Source organism: Sinohyriopsis cumingii, chromosome 5 (genome assembly GCF_028554795.1).
Source record: "Sinohyriopsis cumingii isolate HCF-2022 chromosome 5, ASM2855479v2, whole genome shotgun sequence".
NCBI classification, from domain to species: Eukaryota; Metazoa; Mollusca; class Bivalvia; order Unionida; family Unionidae; genus Sinohyriopsis; species Sinohyriopsis cumingii.
Window position 1 is genome coordinate 5,809,957 of NC_142965.1, and position 16,078 is coordinate 5,826,034.

A 16,078-nucleotide genomic window follows, 5' to 3' on the forward strand; every position below is an offset into this window, starting at 1 on the left:
GTCTACATTCCCTTTGCTCGTTGCAACATTAGTTTTGATTGTTTCTATTTCCTGTCTATACGCAATGATATCATTTATAGTTATTGTGATTTCATCCGGCCTGGTATTTTTTTTACCAAAGAATTTATCAAAGTTGTCATCGATCCTGTTAACATTTTTTCGTAACGTGTAAAATTGGCCCGACAGCGTCGTAAACTCCGAAATAGTAATTTTTATTGTTGCAAGATTTGGTTCGGTTACCGTCGGGGTCCCAAAAAAACTAGCGGTAGTGAGTTGTATATCGGTGACAGATTTTTTCACCCGCTCGTCGAATTCGATCATAGATATATTCAACGATATAAGTCTGTCTCGAACGGATGTTATCTCATTCATCACCTCCGATATATGTTTACCCGGTTTGAGTCGTCCGTCGCCGGTATACAACGCGATAGTGCCATTGGCGACATTAGGATGTCGTATTAAAACGTCATTCAGCGACACATTACTGGATTTCAATTTACCCTGGCGGTCTTGAAACACAACTATTTCACCTGGGTCAACATTTGTTAAATTCAACGTATCAGCGATTTCATCCTCGATTAATTTTTTTATGTCGGCGGCGGCCGTTTCCGTGGATTCTTTCAGCGCCGAAACCGGTCGTCCCCAAATATCAATCATTATTATCTAATGTAATTGTCTCTAAATTTCCCACTAGTGTATTCGTTTACAACCACATGAGGTGGTTTTCGCGATGATGAAATCGCCGCGAGTACGTTCAATACCTCGCGGCCACATATCGGTGGGTCACTTAATTGCTGTGTTGGCAGCGTGGAATAAAAAACCCGGGCTGAACACGCCCGGATATACCGCATGAACTCTTTCGGCGGGGCTAACCCGTATGAATCAAAATAGACGATCGCACGCGGATCAATCGCGTATGCAACCCAATGAGTTCCCGCTCCGGAGGACCCATCGAGGTTAATTATGCCGGTTTCAATATTCCTTGGTGCCGCCGGTAATTGATCCCTCATAAAAACACCTCTGAAGTTTTTTATCGCTAGCGCGTTTGCGGCGTCTATTAAATCAAAATTAGACATGGGAGTCATTGACTCCTGCGTTAATAAACGGTTCCCGGTAGTCTTAGACCCTTTCCCGAATACCATGAATACGGGGTTCCCGGTAGTCTTAGACCCTTTCCGGCCACGGGTCGTTTTTTTTTGTAGCCTTTCCCGGTTGCCTTCTTCAATGCCATTCCCGCCGCGGTACCAACGGCTCCTAACGCCGCCGCCTTAGCCACTGCTGGTGCGGCCGCGGCAATCAACGCTGGAATCGCAGCTAACAGCGGAAATATCCCACCGGTCTTTTCCATGTTTTTAATTGCTGCGGCTGAAAAATCTATTTGAACACCCTTTTTATTCTTCATCGCATTATTGAAATGTTTTATTTGACGCGCCGTCAACGATATCTTATGATTACCACCTGCCATCTGTGACGGCTTCAGCGTTATTGTGGTCCCGCATTGTTTAGCCGACTTTGATCGTAATTTCTTGACTTGACCATCAGTCAACTCTACACTGACGACACTATACGACATTTTATTGTAAACGCGTTTGTGTTTTCAATTACATGTTTTCCACTGGCGCATCAACGATTCTCATTCGTCCACCAACACCTTCTAGCAGCATTGATTTATCGCTGAGAATGACAGCAACCGCTCTATAATTAACATTACCCGGGGCTATATGAGCTCGGAAGTGTATATCAACGACGGATTGTCTCGTTAAATCAAGATGTTCCAGCGAAAAATAATAAATCGGATACAGGTTTTTAAAATCAAGTTGTGATATTTGCAAACCAGTGTCGACGTTTTGATCACGACCCATATACGACAGCAATCGATGATACACACGTGCGATATGGTTGTCGCCGTAATTAAGCTGTATATCCTCGGATGGTTCCTGTTGTCCGTTTATTCTCAGCGAAACATCCCTGACTCCTAATTGATCAAATATCATATGGCTGCGTTCTTGACTACCCAATCGTTCCCTATTCTGTAGCGCTATGAATATATGACGCGGGGCTGAAACACCCTGTTTTGACGCCAAGTGCCATGTAAACGTATCGGCGACGTTATCCTCTTTAGCATCAGTTGTTACCGCTAGCCAACTCAACAACGATTTCCCTCCCTGTTCCATAAATGCTAACAATCGTGCTTCCGTGGTAACTGATGGAGTCAGCACCGGCATCCACAATGCCATTTTAGTTAAAATGACTTTACCGGCAGCGACGCCAGCAGCACGCCATATTGCATTGTTATCATCACCCCTTCGCGTCAGCGCGATTGTGTGCTTGGCCCCATAGATAACCTTCCTGACATTTCTGCAGAATCCAAATATGTGATGGAGTGGAATCGCGCATGAAAACTTTCGGCGTGGTCCTTGCAACATTCCTACTCGTGTTGCGAATCCCATATTGTAATTATCGTTAAGACTTTTTATAATATTGAACTCAGCGCCCGGTCCTGCTCTGCGGTCTGGATTGGCTGCTTCAGCTTGATTAGCAACTGCGGTATCTCTTTCCACCAGCACGTTGATGTACTGAAGATGATCAGCGTTATTGGTGGTGTCCTTCGCAAACATCATAGATGGGCCCGCCGATCTTGTATAATCATCCGAGTATCTCGCCAACCCAATTATCGTTGTTGCAACATCAACCTCGCGTTCTATTGATTCAATTTCTCGCCCGTCAATAAGATATCTGGCGCTCTCAAATAACGCCATGATACCGTTGTTGACGAAGCCAACTCGAACACGATGGTCATCTGCGTATGGTGCATTATCGGCGGCATTTGTCACGAGTTCTCCCTCAATTTCGATAAACGCTTCACACGGCAGAAAGTATTTACTGGTATCTTGGACTTGAAGTTCAATTCGCGATCGTAGGTCGGGTTGCGCTGCATAATAAGAATAATATTGATAATCACGGACAGAATCATCCCTGCGCACTGGGGCATCCATATCAAACGCGGGATCAGCGGTACGCGCAAACATTCTATTATTTATCATGTTGATGTTTTCAATTGCGATTTTTTCGTCGTAGACCACTTCCCGCTATCGCGTTCATGAGCGCGTTGGTTGCCGCATCGGCGGATGGCGAAGTCGCCAACGACGGAGTCGTCGCCGCCAACGACTCTAATTTTTCTTCCACGCCGTTATTTATTACTTTACTGACATTTGCAGGCATCACTGTCGTTGATGGCATTACCGGTGGTTTCTGTTTTCTTTTTGAGAATCTCTTAGATTTCACCAATGACATTAGTTTGTCCCGCGCGGCTGAAAGCGCCTTTCCGGCAACATCTCCAATAGCACTAATTCCCTTATCACGAATAACATCAATAGCCTTCATTCCTAATTGTTTGGCTAACGGCGCTACTTTTGGAGCCATTCTTGTAAATAACCCCGCAATGGTGCTACCGAGACCATCTCCATAGTACGCGCGGTAAACAGGCAATCGCGAGTTTACCACGTAGACGAGTACTGGTTTATCATGGTTGTAGTGTATGATCATCCTTATTAAAAACACCAGTTTTCCAATTAGTGATTGTGATCACCAGTGATTGTAATCACCAGTGATTGTAATCACCAGTGATTGTGATCACCTCCCCCTACCGAATCAAAAACCGGAATAAATTTTATCAAAATTTCCTTGGGTTTTTGCCCTCGATAAAAATCCGGTTTTTTTCTGGTTTTTTCTTGATTTTTAGTCATTTTTGGTCGTTTTTTGTTGCCTATAGTCGTTTTTTTCTCGATTTTTCAGAAAAACATCGATTTTCTCTAAATGATTTCCTTGGGTTTTTGCCCTCAAAAAATGGTCAAAAACAGTCAAAAAATGGCCAAAAACAGTCAAAAAAACGGTCAAAAACAGTCAAAAAACGGTTAAAAATTAACAAAAACGATAATTTTATAATTTTATAATTTTTTTAATCATCCACGAGTTCGTCTATGAGCGTTCGATATGCATTAATGTCCATAATACCGCCTGCAAATAACCGCTTGCAAATATCAGCGGCCTCATTGATTATTTCCGTAGAGTTATTTCCGGCTCGTTTTCCTCCAATTAGTACCTCTAGCCGTGATATATCACTGAGAACACTATTAGGGCAGGTAACGCCGTAGGATTCTTTACCAACAGGGTATCCTTTTCCTTTTTTTGGTGTTATACTCTTAACTTCCTTGTGGAATGTGTCGTAATCAGATTTACTACGATGTGGTAATGCATCTTTATGTTTACTTGCTAAATACACTATTCTTGCCCAGTCCTTTAACGACTTTATATTTTTCTCGTAACCGCTATTGATATGCTTCTTATCTCGTATGCTCTTAGCAAAATTGTTGGCAGCAAAATTAATTAATTCTTCCCTGTTGCTGAAGCCTCTAATTTGATCTATTGTGCTCTTCTTGAGTACAATACGGGGTATATTCCCCTCTTTTTCTTCCGGTATTTCTTCTTATGGTTTTTCTTCTTCTGGTATTTCTTCTTCTGGTTCTTTCGCAGTAGCGCCTAGTTCTTCCTCGTCGGCCATTGTAACATAAGGTTCTTGTGGTTCGGTTATAGCGAGTGGTGGTGGCCTCCGTGTTGTAGCAGCCGCTATTTTTGCAGGGAGTGTTTCTAAAGACCTTTTTGTTTGTTTTGTCTCTGCCGCTATCTTTTCAAGCGCACCAAGAACGGGTACAGTTGCCGCCGTAACATCCTTAGTCGCTTTAGTTACCGGGGCAAATAACTGTTCACTTCCAACAGCAAAATCAGTTTGCATTTGTTGTCGCGTTTGAAGTTTCTCTCTCACTCTGTCTCGTAACGGTATAAACTTTATAAGCGCTGCTAGCCGCTCTCTGGCTAGCCGAGTAGTAAGTGATTCGCCTACCATTATTGTAAATTGATCCGCAATTTTCTAATTTTCCGCCGAGTGTACCATCGGGGGCTCCACGGAGTTTTCGTCTATAATCCTTCTAATGTTTTTGATCTTACTAGAAATCTCCCGGCGTCGTTCATAAACACGTCCGAGTTTTTTTCGTATTATTTCAACGGCAGTGAATAGTCCAATGAATGCATTTGCGTCATTGTGGTACAGGTTCTCATTGATCGTATGTTGTAATCGTTTTATAAAAAAGTACTCGCGGGCCAGGGTAAAACGCCCCCGTTTCGACTGTTCGTTAATAATCTCATAATCGGATAATATTTTTTCACTGTCGAGACCATCAGATAATTCAATTCCTTGATTTTTTAATTTTGAAATCTCAGTTAATATATTACTGATGTCTTGGGAATCCATATTCTTATAAACATCTTATTTCTAATATCAAAAATTTTAATAAAATTTAATAAAATTATTGGGGTCATTTTTGACCCCGTTTTTTGTATGGACAGTACAATGCCGTAAATCTCCACTCGAGTGTTGTGGCAGATTACAGGCATACATATATACTTAATTAAGGACATTCACATCTTGGAACCCCAAACATACATCTCCGGGAGGGAGGCCTAGGGTGACAAACGTCATCGTAGACCGCCCAGAAGATATGCTTGGGGACATCACTACATGTACTTAATTAAGGATGAATATATTTACAATGAAATGATTGATGGATGATGGGACGGCACAAGACAGCACAAACATAAAACGGCGGGGCGGAACTCTACGGCCAATTCAACCAATCAAAAGCAACCCAATTAAATTAACCCGGTTGCATGATTGTGAACAAAAGACAACCACACGCCCGGGTCAAGAGCGTGGGTTAGTTTTGATTAGTTGAATTGGCTTTCGAAAGCCCCAGGCTTATAACGAGTCATCTTATATATAAAGTGACTAATACAGCGGCGTCAGTCACAAGGTGTGTGTCAATTTGAATTCCCTTGAATCGTTAAACCCTTAAATACTTATTAATGGTGTTTCACGGCATTTAAATGAAACCAAATACTCAAATAAAACATTAAAAAAAAGAATACAGCTGTTAGATAACAGCGTGTATTTCATTAGTTTTCATCGTAAAATGATTAATTAATCGCAACATTAATTGGACTTCAAGGGACGTAACTCTTGTCATGCGACGCTATCACAAAACGAGTTATCTCCCTTTGATGTTATATATGAAAATCGAATTCTGTGACCCGTCTTTTTTGAGATCGCTGTTTTAGTTATATTCTCCGCAACATCTCGAACTGATTTACTACAAATATCGAAGTATTTACCAGCCGCATTCATAGAGCGAAATATTTTTTCTTCGTGCGTTATTGTATCAAATGACTTTACGGGTTTTGCCTTTCTCATCCCTCCTGTTTTTCCAAATTTGGAATTTTGACTCGGTGTAACAGCTCTTAGATTACACAGTCTGTTATTTTGAGGACATCCATCAATGTGATCAATAACGAGACCGTCGTTGATCAGTCCGTTAAACGCTTCATACACCATCCTGTGAATAAGACAGATTTTTTTCCCAGCATTAAATCGCAAGTATCCGTGATTATTTACGGTACCAACCGGCTTCTTCAGTCTGCGGTTTCTAACAATACCGTCGCGAGATGCCTCGTAATTGACGAGCAGGGGATGCGGCTGAAATTCTTGGTCCATTTGTATAATAATACTACTTGTCTAATTTATTATTTGGTTTAATTATAAATCTTTCAACATAGTCTTGGGGGGTTTTGATGACGGAGTCAGCGGTGGGGTCAATGACGGCGTTTTTAATTCGTTTGTCATAATAGCGTTTTAGTTCCCTGTATCGCTTTCCGCCACAATTAATACACAACTGCGATTTTTCTCTTACACCAACGTGGCAAACCAAGCACGGGAGGGGGCCAAGAGAACCATTACGAACGCTTTGTAAATGATACCCGCAGAATTCACCTCTACATGATTTATTGCACGGGGTTATCGACCCAATCATCAACCATTTGCATTTGTTCATTATACTATATTCTTTTATTTAAATACTTGTTTTAATTATATGGATGAGTTTGAGAGATTAGCAGTAATTAAACCCTGGAAAAATATTAAGTTCAATCTCGATAGAGTCCTCAAGGACACACCAAAAGCGTTAATAAACGATAAAACCCTGTTGAGTAAAATACGCGATTGTATCAATGAATTCAAACGTGATGGTGCATCTCATAGTTGGTCAACATTTCGAATTGATGGTGTTGTTGATGCTACCATGAACGACAACCGCGCAGCAATGATAATATCACAACTTGACGGTAAAAGGTATTTCTTCAGAGTAAAATTCATTGTCCGGGTGGAATCAGGCGATTGGATCATACGTGATAAATTTGAACCAGTTCTCAGCGACAAGAAAACAGTCACTGTCAGCCGCGACTCCAAGCCGGGGTTGTTAACCGGAATTGACAGACCATACTATGAACGAGCGTATCCTGAAACAGCAGTTGTTTATGGAATATACCCGTTAAATAAGAAACCTGATATCGGAAAACTGAAACCGATGAAACAGTCAACGGGGATAAATTGTGTAGCAGAACGAATAATAGAGCATTTTACAAATGCATGTCGAGGAAACAAATTGACTGATTTACGACGTAGCAAAATCAACCAGTGGGAACTAACCGTAAAAGAGCGTGGAGCAACCATCAGCGACATAGCGAGATTAGAAACATCGCTGAGATTTCCAATAACCGTTACAACGATAACCGGTGAAGTATTATACGAATCGAAGTATAAATCGAAGGGAGCCCCAATCAAAATTATTGATCATAACGAACACGCATGGACGCCCGCGATCACAATATTTCCACGGGATAGAACAGTAAAGTATATACCCGAAGAATTCCTGGGAGAACAATTCTCCAAGGACGGTTTTCTCGCGGAGAGGAAACTATTTGATGCTATTGCCTACTTGTGTAAAAACGACCCTGTATCAGTGTGGTTACTTCGCAGCGCTGAAAACGATGCGGATACCTTTGATCAGTTTGTAAGACCAAACGGCGAATTATATCGCACTGAAGCATTTCACAACAGGATGAAAAAAACCGCCATGGAATTTGAAGAGCATGATGAACAACTGCTAACAAATTGTTTTACGATTCCATCGGTTGTAGCTCATGTTGCAGCAAGGAAAAATGCGTGGAGACCAACGCGCAAGGAATTTCTGCCGGATGTACAATCCAGTTGTTTGGAATACTATCACGGTGGACTATGGAACACTGAATACAGCCGCGACGCTATGATCCCGGTTGATATGGTTGCCTGTTATCCAGCGAGTTTTCTCGGGTATGGATCCGCCGCTGAGTACTTTAGACGATTTGGACACCCCAGTCATGAAATGACTCGTGTTGCTATTAATGGACCTCTGCCTGATTTTGATTTAACCGGATTCGCTCGCATAGTATCATTTGAATTCGCGGCAGGACTCCATCGCTGTTGCTATATTTGGATCGGTAGACACATGGCTGAAAAGAAGTGGTTGCCAATAGCGCTGCTACGGTATATGATTGATTGTAGCATGCTAGTTTCGTTGATTGTCAGTGACGCGATTATATCATACCGGGCGCAGACTGAAGTCTGGTTACCAGAACCGGAGCGTCTAGATAGCATAATTGACGAGTCCAGAAAAACATTGATGCCGACGAGGAATATATCATCGAATGGTCCAGGAGGATATTTAACCAACGAAACCGCGAGGCAAAAGATCTCGGTAGAAGAATAATTGGTAAGTTCACACAAGGTGGAAAAAACCACGACTACAAACGATATTGCTCACGGCTGATTATAGATGACGCAGAATATGATTTCGTAATCAAGGACGCAGTGGCAAAAAATAGATACGTGAACTGCAAAACAGCTTTCTTGTCCAATGGAACAAGGTTGGGTACAGTTGTTACCTACAGCGATGGAGACAGCCCAGCATACCCGCATTTGAGGGCGTCTATGCTGGGTTATGCTTGCATAAATTTATTCTCGATGATAAATAAATTCCCCGATACCGCGGTTAGAGTAGCCGTTGATTCGTTTTATGTTGACGTAGCGTATAAGGAAAACGTAGCCGAGTTTACTAGTCCGGACGAGAGTTGGGGTACATGGAGAATTAAAAATGAAATACGACGCGATTATTCCCCGTCAGCAGATGTCACCGTTGAGAACAACTACTTACGCGGTGATAAATTGTCAGAATGGTCTAATGCACCATCGTGTTCTGATCCAATTTGTAGACACAAGACGGTTTATTTAAGCGGCTGTGGCGGGTCAGGAAAGACGACTCGGGCAATTGAATTATTTCGTACGCGGGCAAGTATAATCGTGCTTACACCGACCCATAGACTAGCGCGAGAGATAAAACAACGAAATGTTGACGCCGTTACTTATCACAGCTTTTTTCGATACAGCGGCGGTGAGTGGACTCCTGATCGAATGGGTGAAAAATTTATTCCCGACATTATCATCTGGGATGAGATATGTACTGTTTCGTTAGATACTTTACAAATGTTTCTTGAGTGGTTGCTGCGCGCGAATACAGCGGTAATCATGTGTGGGGACCATGGCCAACCACCACCATTTGTCGGCGAGGGTCCACATGATTGGTTGAGCGGGTTCGTAGACTATTGTGAAGAAACCGATACTGATTACCGAGCACTTGATGAACAACTGCGCGAGGTTAAAAAATTAATCAGATTACAGCCGGATAGAATTCAGTGTGAAATAATCCGCGAGGTGATTCCGGAAACGCCGTTAAATGAATTCTGGGAAACATGGAGACCAAACGATTTGATTGTAGCGAGCAGAAAGATAGTCAGAGACACACTTCAGCGGAAGTTGTTTGCGTTGCATAAGGAAAAGTTTCCAACGCGTCCAGTGCCGTTATGTTATAGACCCGCGGACACACGGCGGCAGAACATTGAAGTTGAAATTCCAGCCCCGACAGCGTCGGGGACAAAAAAACAAATTCTCGTGCTGAATGATATCGTGCTCGTTGATATCGGTGTCGTCGAGGACGCGCTACGTGCTGATAAATCCCCGTGGACGCTAGGATACGCAACAACAATACATTCCTCGCAGGGACTAACCATCACGGACACAATTGTTTGGATGGTTGATAATCACATCGAATGGTCGAATCTAGTCTATCTTGCAGTGTCCCGAGTACGGAGAATAAATCAGCTTCGAAGAATTGTTATTGACGAAGCCAGTGACGAAGCCGGCGACAAAGTCACCATCGATGCAAGCGTCATTGATAGAAAACTCTCGGGTTACCGCCAACAGGATAAAAAAAACAGCGGCGTTTTGATATTGATGCCGAATTAATAATTGCGTTACGACAACAACAGAATAATCACTGCGCAAGTTGTAATTGTGTAATGCGCTGGCGTTATTCGGATAAAGACGCTCGCCAATTTACCGTGGACAGAATCGATAACAGTCTCGGTCATGTTAAAAACAATGTGAGGTTGACCTGTCTTGAGTGTAATAGACGCAACGGCGCTAGTTAAGACCACGCGGGGGCAATTGAGTATCGTCAGGTATCACTTGTAGTTGCTCGCGTGTAAATCCGCGCTGAGGAGCAGTTGAATCCAGTCTGTAGATCGGTGGTCTACCAGTTGATCGTGTTATCGTTGATATGTTATGCGTGGTAACACTCCAAATAGGATCGGTAGCCCTTTTTTTACCGCCTTCAAGCTCTCCTGGTTCATATAGATATCTCACGGTGACATTGCCGAGAATCGGCTTGGAAACGCTATTTATTTTTGATTTTCCGGGTATATACTCGTATTTAATCGCGTCGCTGGGCTTCATGTTGATTGCTCGGGTAATCTCGTTATTTAACGCTGCAATTACGCCTGGCAACCTTTTAACCCATTCACGAGATCGTTTTTCTTGGATGAATTCCTTCGCGTATTGATATCCAAATAACCGTTCAGCAAGAGTCCGATTGAATTGTTCAACAATTGCCTGATCACGATGTAGCGCAGTATGACCTCGTCGTATCGCGACGCTATGATGTTTCAGCGTTGATAAAACAGCGCCGCGAAATTCACTACCGGGATCAACTTGTAATAGATTTGGCCAGCGCAGAGGGCCTCTTCGATAAATTCTTTCAAACGCAGCGGCTACTTCAGTTGCCGACTTTGTTTTTAACGGCTCCGCTTGTTTGTATCGACTCGCAACATCAACTACGGTTAGCGCGTATTTGTAACCGTTGTCATGCGGCAAAAATAGTATATCAGCCTGATGAACTTCATTAGGTAAGCTGACATCAAAGCGCGAGAAGTTGATTTGTTTAGGCGGTGGTAGATAAATTTGCCATATAGCCTGTTTGGATAACCAATTAGCCGCAGTGGCCTTTGTTACCTTTGCAGCGCTTGCAAGCTTACCAATTGCGGCCTTCCCCTTCCAGTATCCTCTCGGAGAATAATAGATGGATTCCATGTTGTTATTAATTACCAGCGCCCATCATTAATTTACCTTTCATAGCCGATTTTACCAACCATGAAGCCAATTTTTCTTTGACGGATTTATCAGGAATAGCATTTAACGCGTGAATTAATTTTACATCCGCGATATGACGCTGTTGCAGATCGCTACTTTTGTAAGCAACATCATGAGCATGACACGCCTTATCGATAGCGTTTATTGGATACTCACCGGGTTTGGGCTGATTTTGATCATCGAGTCTAATATCTAATCGTGTTCCGGGGCCACAGTAGTTATATCCTGGGAGGTGTTTTTCTCCTGGATACTTTGCCCACGGTGTTCCGGGGAGTTTTGCCAATTTGGCTGCAATATCACCTCCTCGCTTTTTTTTAAAACATCTCCGGGTTTAATAGAAATAAATCTAAATTTCTTTGTACCGCATTGTGCACACTTACCAGTAAGGGCCGATCTGTTATTTCTTGTTGTAGCGGTTGCCATATCATTTGTGCCAGTACGTACTCTACACTTCACACAATATAGATCCATAATTTATGTATAGAGATATGAATATAATTGATTTTTCGGCGACTAAAACAAGAGAACCAGTTAAGCATGTTGCAGCGTTACCAAACTCGATCCGGATGATTATCATCGGACCATCTGGATCCGGCAAGACGCAATTGTTACTCAATTTAATAATGAGATGGATGAAGTGGGATAAGTTGTATTTGGTTGCTCCTAGCGTGGATGATCAACGATGCTACGAGGTGTTGAAAGATTTCAACGAGAATGCATCAGCGATCGCTAAAAAAAATGTTATTGAGTTTATTACAGATATCAATGATGCACCAGGTATTGATGATATTGATGGCGACGTTAACAATCTAGTCGTGTACGATGATGTTATGTTAGACAATCAAAAAAACCCAGCTAGGATATTTTCCAGAGGCAGGCATAAAAACACTGACGTGATATATGTCACTCAACGATACACTCAGATTCCAAAAGTAATTAGAGACAACTGTAATATTCTTGCTGTGTTCAACGGCGTTGATACACACACGCTACGAAATATTTGGCAGACATGGTGCGGCGGTGACATGGACTTTAATGTTTTTCGAAACTTTTTTAGTCATGCTCAGTCGACCCCACATGGATTCGTAACGATAAATTTACATGATCCTCGGACACGATATCGTATCGGACTTGACCAAATATTCGGTTAGTTGTAAATAATTTTCATTGTAAATAGCCACTTAGCAGCAGGGGGGGCGATGACATCGACGCGGTCGTCGATGTGCTTACCGGACGCTGACGACGCTGGGGATCGACGCGCAGAAGGTGTTAATTAAACCAAATGACGATTGGACGATCCCCCAACGACGTCGTCGTTTTTTTTTTACCAGGCGCTGACGACACTAGATCGTTGAGTGCAGAAAGTATTAATTAAGCCAAATGACGATTGGACAAAATGTCCGATTCGCCCCCCCCTGCTGCTGCTTCAGCTTTGTATAACAACCTTATGGGAAGTTGGTATTGGATGGTGGATGGATTGAATGTAGCAGAAAGGCTTGAACAGGAATGGAGGCATGCAGTGACAAAAGACTTCGTCTCAAGACAAGTAACCAGCCTCCACTTAGCCATCGATATTGTAAAAGAAATGATAGAGGATGAGGAGAAGAGAATCAGAGGTTTAATTAACCCTCCGTATGTGAAAGTGGGCAAGTTGAAAGAAGCCATAGTTTATGTGACGAGTGTAAGGTGTTTTTTAGAAGACATTGTAGAATGGACAGTTGGTCTTTTGTGAAGTGGGGCTTAGACAAGCTTAAGAAAGCGGAAGAAGTAATGAGGAATGTGCTGACCGAAGAGGTCAAGAAGATCAAAGAAAAGTGGTCAAAGGAAAGAAAAGAAGAAGAAAATAGAAAGAAAAAGGAAGAACTAGAGAAACTAAACGCTAACTGGATGAAAATCCAAGAGAAGTTCCGAGCCATGGGTCACCCGGACTGGATGCCGGAAACAGAAAAGAAGAAGAAGAAAGGAATGATGGAAAAAATAAGAGGATGGTGGAAGAAGTTAAGGAGTTAGAAGAAGAAGAAGAAAAAAACCCCAAAGGCCCTTTTCAGGGCCACTCATAGGTCTCGAAAAGAGAATGACTTTCAATTGCCTACCCCTTTTTTTAAAAAAAAAAATCCCATGTTCAATTTCCCTTGACGCTATACAGTCCCACCCTGTTTAAATTCCTTTGACGCTATACAGTCCCTATTCCCATGTTCAATTCCTCTTGAGGCCATATCGTCCCACGATTTTTCTCCATGTTAAATTCCTTTGAGGCTATATGTTCCCACGATTTTTCTCCATGTTAAATTTCCATTGAGGCTATATGTTCCCAAGGGGGGTCTGTAATGCTAATTCCCATTGAGGCTATAGTATCCCACTTCACTACTTGTGTTTACTTCTCTAATACGATGGTTTAAAACTTGAATTTTACGTCCCGGATAAGGGTGACGTGGTCATGTTTACATATTTGAAAAACTCAGGTAGCTCCTGTATGTCCTTGATAATAACCAATCATTTTACTCCGAGAATAAAACTTGTTTACTTCACTAAAAACAATTTACAACTCTAGGGTCACGTACTCAATACAGCCTCGATCTCACTCTTATAAGTCCCACAATAAAAATAAAAAGTAAAAAAAGAACTTGTTGACGTGGCTGTTACTAATTTTGAATTCAGTCGAGAACTAGGTCAGCCTTATGTGTTTATTAAATGAACAGTCAAGGTCAAACTATTTTCTGGAAAAGTATCGAATTCCTAATAAACCGAACTACATTATTTTGACATAAAATGAACATAAAAAATAGAAAGATTTTAAACTTACAAACAATCAAATCAGATACAAAAAATAAATCAAATACACATAACAAAGCAAAGATAATAACAGAGAGCTGGACATGTACATCACTTATCTGTTGCATTTAATGGCGATCGATTCATATGTAAGAGAATTTAGTTCCGACCTATTAGGCCCGGCCCTATGACAAGGCGAACGAGGCAACCTCCTTGGGCCCCGCGCTTTCAGGAAATCAACTCCGCAATGCAGTTTTTTGTTTTGCTTGGGTCCCGCGCTCATCGCTTGCTGCCTTGGCTCAGCACATCCTAGGGCCGGGCCTGCGACCCATGCTTTTATTGTTTCTGTGAATAAAATACACATACTATATTTTTTAAAACTTGCACATCATTTGGATTATATTCGTCTCTTTCTTTGCAATTTATTTATATTTACTTGTCTGTCTGCCTGTCTGTCCCTTCCATCCTATTTTAAATCTATTTTGCATTTTATATACTTAGATACAGTGTTCTTTCTTTCTTTTTCTTTCTTTCTTCTTTTCTTTCTTTCTTCCCTTTCTTTCTTCCTTCCTTCCTTCAACACTTCAAGATATTCCCATATGTACATTTATATACAGGTATCAATAATGAAACTCAAAACATTAGTTTCCTCTAGTATCGTCCAAATTCAGACCAAATTTCCTCGTTGCCAGTGATGGTCTTATATGTGAGATTATACTACAATTGTATAATTTACACGCATTACAGCTCGATATACCTTATCTCTTGGGAAATTTTATACACATGACAACGATCAAGTCTCTATGTTCCTTTCACTTTTAGTCTCTGCCTGATTTATACTCTATTATTATTTACATTTGAAGTCTGGAGTGAGAAGATAATTGGCTATTTGGTTTATACATCATGATGAATGCAAATACCATTTTTAATGACGGTGTTTATGCATTTAAGGAATTTGAAATTCAAAAGTAAAGTGTCAGTGAACGAAAAATGTTCGTGTGGTAAGCAAAATACCGCAACACATTTTCTTTCCGACTCAGTTTATTGGCATCGTTAGGAAGAAAACGGAAGGGAATTTACTAAATAGTACTGAGTTGGTACTAATGGAGATTCGCTTCGTATAGGATTGAAAAAAAGAACTTATTAGATGCAGACCAGACATGCATAACAACCAGCGACAGATTGACTTTACAGTCTCTAAACTAAGGTGTATACCATTGCTTAAGTCAAGACCTATTAGAAATACCATAGACATTGATCTCTGTCGCCTATTCGGCCGGCAAATGAGGATTTATATTCTTTCATTAACTGATTACTCCCAACAAGGTTAATCGACCCAGATCTGAATTGTAAGCAATTACTTTATGGTCTAATCCTGATATAAATGCCATTAGTATAATTACCCATTCATTTCTCAACTTCAGGCTTTGATATAAACTTTTCTGATCGTATTATTTATTAGTTAAATATATAGATATATTTGTGAGTTAAAGTGTTTCATTCTTACGTTGTTCTTTAAATTGGTGTGGGGCATGTACACTTCCCATACTCTTTTGAACAGTAAGTCGATAATTAAATACCAATAAATCAGGTAGGGTTCAAGACAAAAGGAATATCTATAAAAAAAACCGGCGTGAATGGCAACTATTTGGAAATGGATCCAGCTGTTTAGTACACCATGTTTTTGAAAACTGTCATCTACGGGGAAAAAGCTTGTGTTTGCACTGTGAGTATCACTTAATGCAAGCAATGTCCTTCGGACGTGAAAAAATGCATGCATACATTTAGGATTGGGTGCATAAACTTCTTTTGCCGTGAATGTCCATCGTGTTTTCAGGT